The sequence below is a fragment of the Pteropus vampyrus genome, unplaced genomic scaffold, assembly GCF_000151845.1.
Source record: "Pteropus vampyrus isolate Shadow unplaced genomic scaffold, Pvam_2.0 Scaffold59, whole genome shotgun sequence".
In the NCBI taxonomy this organism is placed as follows: domain Eukaryota; kingdom Metazoa; phylum Chordata; class Mammalia; order Chiroptera; family Pteropodidae; genus Pteropus; species Pteropus vampyrus.
Genome location: NW_011888840.1, coordinates 5,868,800 through 5,877,346, shown reverse-complemented (window position 1 = coordinate 5,877,346; position 8,547 = coordinate 5,868,800). Strand labels below are relative to the sequence as shown.

Genomic DNA, 8,547 nt, shown 5'->3' with positions numbered 1-8,547 from the left:
TGCGCCTCCCTGGGTATCAGAGTCTTAGTCTGTCTAGGTTGTTATAACAGAAATACCATGGACTGGGTGGCTTACAAACAACAGAAGTTTATTTTTCATGATTTTAGGGCCTGGGAAGTCCAAGATCATGGTTCCAGCTAATTTGGCGTCTGGTGAGGATCTGCTTCTTAGAAGGCGTATTTTTGCTATAATTTCACATGGTGGAAGGATCAGTAAAGCTTTCTAGGGCAGCTTTTATAAGGGCACTAGTCCCCTTCATGAGGGCTCCTCATATGATTTAGTCACCCCCTAAAGGCCCCACCTCTAACACCATGACCTTGGGGGTTCGGTTTCAGCAGGTGAGTTCGTGGGGGACACAAACATTCAGCCCACAGTAATTGGTAATTGTTAAAAGCTCTCTGCTAGTTCTAATTTGTAGTGAAAATACTACTCAAGAGCAACCCTTTTAATCACTGATAATAAATATTTACTGAGGAGCTATTAGGAATAAAAAATTATCCTGTAAACTGAAGACATGGTACTGGTCTTGAAGGAACTCATAGTCTGGGGAGAAGACACATAAGTGTATAACAAAAGGTCAGCCAAGCGCAGGCTCGAGGTAAGCGGCCGATGAGGCAGGAGAGGAGCTGTAAGTCAAAGCGGGAGGGAAAACGGAGGAGGAAATAATCTGGGGGGCATGACACCTGGAGCAAACTCTGAGGAAGAAAATTTAATACACATTTCAACTCATGAGGAATCTGGGATCAAGGTTTTAAGCAACCTCTCTGGGACCAAATTCTAGCATGTGGCAGGACAGTTCCAGGATCCAGAGCCAGATCTCAGTGACTTGAAACACTTCTCTCCCACCCAGCTGCCATCCCACTAAATTTCTGTCGCTAAACACGACAGATCAGTGCAGAATTCAGGTCCAGTCTACAATCTCCTCTCGTATGCAAATTTAATGATAAATATTCCCATAAAATACTTCTGCTAAAATGATGTTGGATATAGTTGAATCTTGGTTTGTTTCGGAGCCACCACAGCATCTTCAAGGGTCTCAAGGCCACCACTGCAACAGTCATCAATGAACTACTTGAGGTATGTCAGAGACCCAGTTATCTAAACATCTTGTTGTACATCACAGAGAGATAGCCAGACATCATTTGCCGCTTGTCAGAAGTACACACCACCACCTAATGCAGTATCTTTGAATGAAAATCAGACCTGAATCCTATCAAGCATCTAAGTGCCACTTACAGGAAATAAAGTAAACCCCAGGGATGCAACCCAAAAAACCCAGACAGACTCATTTTCTTCAATAAATAGTGAGAAAAAGGGAGTGTCACGGGCTGAAATGTGCCCGCTGCCAAATTACATATTAAAGTCCTAACCCCCGGTACTTTAAAATGAGTATATTTGGAGACAGGGTCTTTAAAGGAGGAATTAAGTTAGGCCATTAAGGTGGGCCCTAACTCTAACCCTAAACCCTAACCCTAACCCTAACCCAAACCCTAACTGGTGTCCTTACAAGAATAAAAAATTAGGACACAGATGTGCAGAAGGAAGAACATGTCAAGACACGGGAAGCAGACCATCTACGAGCCAAGAGAGGCCTCAGGAGAAACCAACCCTGCCTGCACCTTGATCTTGGACTTCCAGCCTCCAGAAATATGAGAAAAGAAATTTTTGTTATTTCAGCCATCCAGCCAGTGGTACTTCATTATGGCAGCTCTGGCTAACACGTGAGGGGAGGAACCTATGATTAAGAGAAACCTGAGAGACATAGCAAACAATCGCAGCGGATGGATTTCACTTAAATGATTCAAAAAACAACTGCACCACACACACAGTAGGTTCTCAGTAGACAGCTAAAGGAATTCATTCATATGAATCCCTTACCTCCAGAGCTGGTGCTTTGAGCATTTCCAGCACACCTTTTATGGAACTGGTATCGGCCTCCAGTGATTTCTACCAACAAATCTTTTCTTCCACATCTGAACCCTTTGTGTGAGAGAAGCTGCTCTGTCCCACATGCATCTTCTCTGTCCTGCCCTGCACCTTGATCTTTCACCTGTGCCCAGCTCGCGGCCTCCACACCCTCCCCAGGCATCAGGCTCAACATGATGGTTTCCCTGACCGCCCTTGCTACACGCAGACACCCCAGACTCTGCACTCTTCCTCCCTTGACTTCCTATCACTTCTTCGACAGCACGTGTGATTCATTCATACACATCTGCCCCAACCGCCTGTCTCCATCCACTAAACTACAGGCTCCCTGAGAGGAGGGATTCTGGTTTGCTCTCTGCTGCATCCCCAATATTTAAGACAGAGCCTGTCGCATGGCAGGAACTCAATCGATAGTTTTTGAATGAATGAATAAATGATGTCTGGTTACCATGACAAATACTTTTTCTTATTTCACTCATCCTGTTTAAAAGGACTCAGCATCAAGCCTACAAGAAGCGAAGTAAGCTGTCGGCTGGCCATCCAGCCCCTCAGCACCTCCCACCCCCGAGACCGCCCAGGCTGCAGTTGGACAGCCCGCAGTTCCTGTGCAGCCGTCTGCAGACCGCCAGGCCCAAGGCGGCTCAGCCAGGACACAGCAGGAATCCTTGGGGACACATGCTTCAGGCGGACTCACAGCACCAGGACACACGAGATTTTCTCCTGGCCGGATTGCTTCTTTGCATCTGCCTGTGTGTACTTTGGCTTGCAAAGCCTCTGTTTATAAACCGGGTACAGGAAGGACAGGAATTCCAACAACACGGGATCCACAGAAGCCGGCCAGTGCCTCCTGCTCTTGTTTTTCCGTGTAAGAAGGCAGTGCGAAGAAATAGGAAGTTACTGATAGGACTTGGAAGCCATGAAGACCCATCTTTATTTACTGTCTTTGTGGCTTTGGTCAAATCACATACCCTCTTTGAGCTTCATTTTTTTTTTTCTATTTTTAAGGGAAGATAATACAAAGTTGTTATCAGAATAAAAACCAATATAGAAAGAGGGTTGCAAGTGAAGTCCCTAAAAATTTTGATACCATTAATTACATTTTCAAGTCATGCTCCAGTATTTCCCATGTCAGGCAGAATTATGGAGCTGTCAGCCTGGGACATTACCTACGTCACCATCGCTTCTAGCCGGGTGATCTGGAGCAAGTTATTTCTCTTCCGTGTGACTGGGTTTCCTGATCTGCCAAAAAGAGACGACAATGGTAGCAAACAGTATCGATTGGCTACTTTAACCCTCTCCCCACCCCCTTGCCCACTGCTACCTCCCTGGGAAGCTGGGGAGCCAAATCTCAGAGTTCCCAGCCCTCTTTGCAGTTAGGGGGTACGTGTGACTCACTCCTGCCCAAACGATCCAAGCAGAAGTCTGCCAGGAAGTGCTGACAGAGCTTGAGGAATAAATTGCAATACCCTTGTAAAATGCTTAGGGAAAGACCTGACAAATAGTACATAAATGCTTGTGGAATGAACGCAGAAAGGTAGACTGTGTGTGAGTCAGAATTCAGTAACAGGGATGAGATGAGCACTGGGAAGGAGAGAGCTTCGGGGTGGTGGATGGTGCCGGAAGAGGATCTGGGGAGGTCGGGGATGGGGTGGAGGCAGGACACCCTTGGCTCAGGCCCCTGAGAGCGCTGGGCCTGTACGCCCATCTCAGAAGCCCGTTCCTGGAGGGAAGCCAGTTAAAGGGTCAATACCAGGGACCCTCCATTCATCACTGGACTTATGAATTGGTCTCCACATCACCTGGTTTCTACAGAGCATGCCAGTCACCGTCAGCGTGAACAGTGTCTTTCATCTCACTGCCTTGCGGCCTGCAGGCCAGACAGGGCAACGCTTTGCGGAAAGCCCCAGGACACAGGCTTGCAAAGAGCCAGGTCCTCCAGGGTGTCCTGGGAGAGGGGAGTAACCACAGCCTGGCTCAGGGAAAAAGCAAACAGCCATGTCTGAAATCGCCTCGGTGTGCCCTGTCCCCGGCTGGAGAGCTGCGACTCCACGTCCAGGCCCTCCGGTGGCACAGGGGTCGTGGGGAGCAAATGATGAGAGGAAAATTCCTGATGCAGAGACCTGCTCTTGCCAAAGAAACTGCTCCTCGCTTCCCCGAATCTGGGTGGCTGTCTCCCACCCACCCACAGGGTAGAACCACTGATCCTGAGGGAGAACAGAAGTCCGTGAACACACAGGGAGGAAATGCTCCCTCTAGTGAGTGGCTCCGAGGTGCCCCGCCGAGACGGCCGTTCCTGTGCCGAGGGAGTGTCCAGAGGCTGGCGCTGGGCAAGGCTGGTGCTGGCCCAGCTTGGAGGCTGCTCCAATACGTCAAAGGTTATACTATGCCGAGCACTCAGTAGCCCTTTTGAAAACATGTTTTAAATACCTTTGGTGTCCAGTTTCTTACAGGTTTAACGTGGAACGCGACCACAGGAGAGTTCTTTACAAAATGCAAATGAGAGTGTCGCTTTCCTGCTCAGAACCTTTGGTGGCTCTGCTTACGGGTGAAACTGAAGTTTGGCCCGGCAGATACGCCCACTATTTACCTCTTTCTCATTTCTCTTTCTATGCTGGATATTTCCAAACTGATTTATATTCTCTGGACACATACGGACACTCGTTCCTGCTTGGCTCTGTACACAATTTCATTCATTCAATAATTTCCTCATTCACTGAACATTTATTAAGCACCAACTCCAGGCCTCTGTGTCAGCTACTAAGACTCAATGGTCAACATGAGTGACTTCGTGTTCTCAACCATCAGAGCACAGAACGTAGGCGTTCTCATACCTGGCAGCATGTTGGAATTATCCACGGGGCTACTTAAAAGCACGGAGGTTTGGACTTGATTCCAATATCCTGGGATGGGAAGAAAGGGAAAGGAATCAGCAAGCAAAAACATTACAAAAGGCAGGTGGAGCTGAATTCAAATGTCTCCTGTTACCTTCCTGGGACTCAACAGGGTGAGTGGGAAGAAGTTAGGCTTTGCAGCCAGCAACACTGGTTCAAAACCCTTGGCTTCTGGGACATTCCACCTTTACGTCTGTTGGCTGGTAAAATTCCCAAGACTCCCCCTTTTCACTCTCAGAAGTACCTGAGTTTGGGTGATAAATTATATGGTCACCTTATTCTAAACTCGGCTTTACCCTTTCCTGCCCATGAGAACTTGGGGAGATGGCTGAAACTCCGTGAGCCTGTTTCATGGTCAGTACCACAGAGGAAGTGACACCTGTGTCAGGTAGAAAGAGTAAATGGGATCACGCTGCCAAGGGCCTCAATGAGTCAGTGCCTAATTCGTAGAAGCTGTTAAAATATTTTTCTTTGCCTTATAGGGAATATCTCTCACTTGCTCTGCATTGTTCCTTAATGAATAAATTTAAAAAAAGACCTTAATGATGAGAACACATTCAGATGAAAAACAGAGCATGTATATTTGTGGAGAGGGTGGGCATCAGTCAGCAAGACATCATCACGTAGGTGGCTGTTTGCCAGGATGGCAAACCTAACCTGAGTAGCGCTGTTAAAATATTATAATATCAGCACAAACCTTCAGAAAAGTAGGACTTTACTACCCTCCTCATTGGTGGAAATCTCACAGAGTTGGGTTAAATGCCTCCAATGGACCCAGATGGAGGGAGCTATAGGCTATTTGAAGTCCGGGGCCAAGCAGAGGAGAGATTGACACATTATCTCTCCGGTTGACCATCCACTAAGCCACAGTCATGACTCATCAGATGGTGAGGACCTGCCTCAGCCTGTCTGAACAGTAATTCTGCTAGTGATTCACGAATGCCCACTGGGAAGCCCCCTTCTTAGGTCCTCTTTCTGAGCTCTTCAATTAGCCTCTGAGCCAAAGAGGGGGCCAGGAGGAGAGGGAGGTGACAGATCTGCCAGCTGGATGGAGTGTGGCTTGGCTAGGCAGCCGTTAGAGGCAGGGAGAGAGGAGAGGAAATTCTGGCACCGCTGGCTCACTGGGTGGAAACTTACAAACAGTCAGATAAAAAATTTTAATTAAAGCCTTATATAACAGTGGACATTCTTAATATTTCAGAGATCCCCAAGGGTTAAGGATCCCACCGAGGGCAAAAGGAAATGCCAGAGTTTTACAAAAATGAGAAATCTCTTTGGATAAGGTTGCACAAATTAATAACTACATTAACGTACCATTTAAAGATCGAAAGTATATCCATCCAAAGATAAAGTGATCAACATAGAGAAGGTATCTGCGGAGTCTAGAATAAAAGAGAGACCAAGATAAGAGTCATCCAGCCCTGTTTTAGAAAGCAGACTCTGAGGCTGGTAGATATCTGCATCTCTGGAATGATTCTGAGTTCTCCGGTATGGGTCTACAAGAAGTGATTAGTTTTCCCAAAGTATGACAGGCAAAATGACTATGTTATATACACAGAAAGAAAAATTAGCTTAATAATTATGTCTTCATTTATACCACTTGTACATGAAACCTGTAATGCCACAAGTACTTGTCTTTGAACACAATCAAGTAAAAATATGCAAACTTCTTTCTTTCTTCAGACTTGTCATGCCTCAGAGCCCATGCAACTCTCTCCACCTGACGTGTCTCTGGCCAGTTTTCACCCGCCCAGCTCTCTCTTGTCATACAGGTTGCAGGCCTGTCTTCTTCTCAGAGAGGCCTTCCCTGGCCACCTTGTAAACACCAAGTTTTTCTCTGGTTTTTCTCTCTCCAGCCTGCTCTTTCTTGTAAAGTGCCTTCAGGATCGTGTCTGTATCTTGGTTCCATGCCTCTATCCCCCAGAGTGTAAGCTCCATGACAACTGGAACTCATCTTATTCTTGCCTCTATCCTCAGCATCTTGCCCACTGCTCAGCACAAGTAGATGCTTAATATTTGTTGAATGAAGACCTAATACAATGGAATATGACCTTGATAACAACACTGCTGCATAAGAGAAAAAGCGTGAGTTGTGATTAGGACGTGGGGAGTTGTGTGTCATACTGGATGTGGCCATGGAAGGATGTAAAATATCTGGTGATAATTACGCTGCTTTGGGACCCACGGACAGAGGAGTTAGGTGGGGAAAGACTAATTGTCTTATGATGCTAAATATGAATTAGAAAACACAGCTTAGAATAGAGTCCGGGAGAGGCGTCTTGTTCTGTCCTCTTCTGCTGGGATCACTCACATCGCTGCAACTACAGAACGTCAGGCCTTCCTTTTTCCTTCCCTCTGTCCCTCTCAACCTTGCCTCTCCTAGCCCACTGTCACTCAGGGCAAGGCCAACCCTAGTGGGCTGATCTTATGGCAAAGGTAGTAGCCGAGGGGACATGTGTGACCCTGAAGAGGGAGAAGAAGCAATAAATAGTCTGGCAGTGCCAGCCAGGGGCCCTAATCCCAGCCTAATTAATCAGAAGAGCCGTTCTTTCATGGGGAAGAATGAACTAGAATAGAAGCTTCCTCCCTAATTCTTCTGAGGTTGTGGAAGTTTCTATGTGGAAGTGGGCTAATGCAGGAATAGTTAGAAAAGAGAATGGTTCTCCCTAGAATAAAAGTCATGGTCATGCATCTGTCATGGGTGAAAAGGGAAGTCAAGGACCACTGTGAACACTGTGAGTTTCTGGAGGTCACAGATTATGTCTTTAGCTACGACTTGGATATCACTTGCCCTAGCATCTATCTCTGTGCTTGCCAAACAGTAATGGTCAATAAGTGTGTGCTTAACAATGTGTGCTGGAAGACTATGATTACGAGCATTAGATATTGAGTAAAATATGCATTCTACATCAGCCTCTTATGAGTCTGCTTATTATGAGTCTAATCTTAAATCCTCATCACCTTAGCGTATATAAAAATTAATTGTCCAAATATCCAAGGCTGAGAATCAGAACTTAGACAGCAGTGACCCTACTAACTTTAGGCCTTATTCACACATCTTGTCAGTAGGCAACAAGCCCCAGTATGTTAGCAGTATCTGTGATTTTATCATCTACAGAAATCATACATAATTTTATATCACGTATCAGCTGTTCCAGGTACTCACGTCTACTCCAAAGCTAAACTACTTATTAGACCTCTTCGATCTTATTTAATCCCTTCATGAACAAGCGTATGCGGTACGCGTGTAATCAGACCTCTAAGACCATCTCTGATGACCCCTATCTCCTGGTGGTCAGGCCGTGTACAATCCTTGCCCTTAAATGTGAGATGAATCTAGTGATTTGCTTCTCGTGAACTGACTACGGCAAAAATGAAGGGATGTCACGTACAAGACAAGGTTAGAAAAGATAGTCGCTGCCATCTTGCTCATATTCCCTCTCGTTTACTTGCTCTGATAAAGCCAGCTGCAGGTTCTGAACTGCCCTGCGGAGCAGAACCGAGGGCGGCTTCTGGCCAACAACCAGTCAGGAACCAAGACCCTCAGTTCAACATCCCATGAGAAACTAAATCCTGCCAACGATCTTGTGAGTGAGCTTGAAAGCAGAACCTTCCCCAGTCGATATTAAGGTGACTACAATGCTGACTAACGTCCAACTGCAGCTTCATGAGAGACCCTCAGCCAGAGGACCCAGCGAGGCCATGCCCAGATTCCTGAGCCACAAAACTG

General features: G+C 46.4%; 1 protein-coding gene across 34 annotated transcripts in view; it reads right to left on the bottom strand.

Annotated features, from left to right (window-relative positions):
• LOC105292562 overlaps positions 1-8,547 on the bottom strand; it is a 713,386-nt gene that overhangs the window by 426,439 nt on the left and 278,400 nt on the right. For 28 of the 34 annotated variants that reach the window (XR_002780497.1, XR_002780499.1, XR_002780493.1 and 25 more), the window contains 3 exons: positions 6,132-6,199; positions 4,758-4,826; positions 3,093-3,165 (listed from right to left, as the gene is read on the bottom strand). The exons of 2 other annotated variants lie outside the window; for them this stretch is intronic. The gene's annotated coding sequence lies outside the window, so the exon portion shown is untranslated. Of the gene's footprint in view, positions 1-1,713; positions 2,433-2,491; positions 2,774-3,023; positions 3,166-4,757; positions 4,827-6,131; positions 6,200-8,547 lie in introns of those variants that run through there. 4 more of the 34 variants (XR_002780494.1, XR_002780513.1, XR_002780514.1 and 1 more) reach the window with 3 other exon arrangements.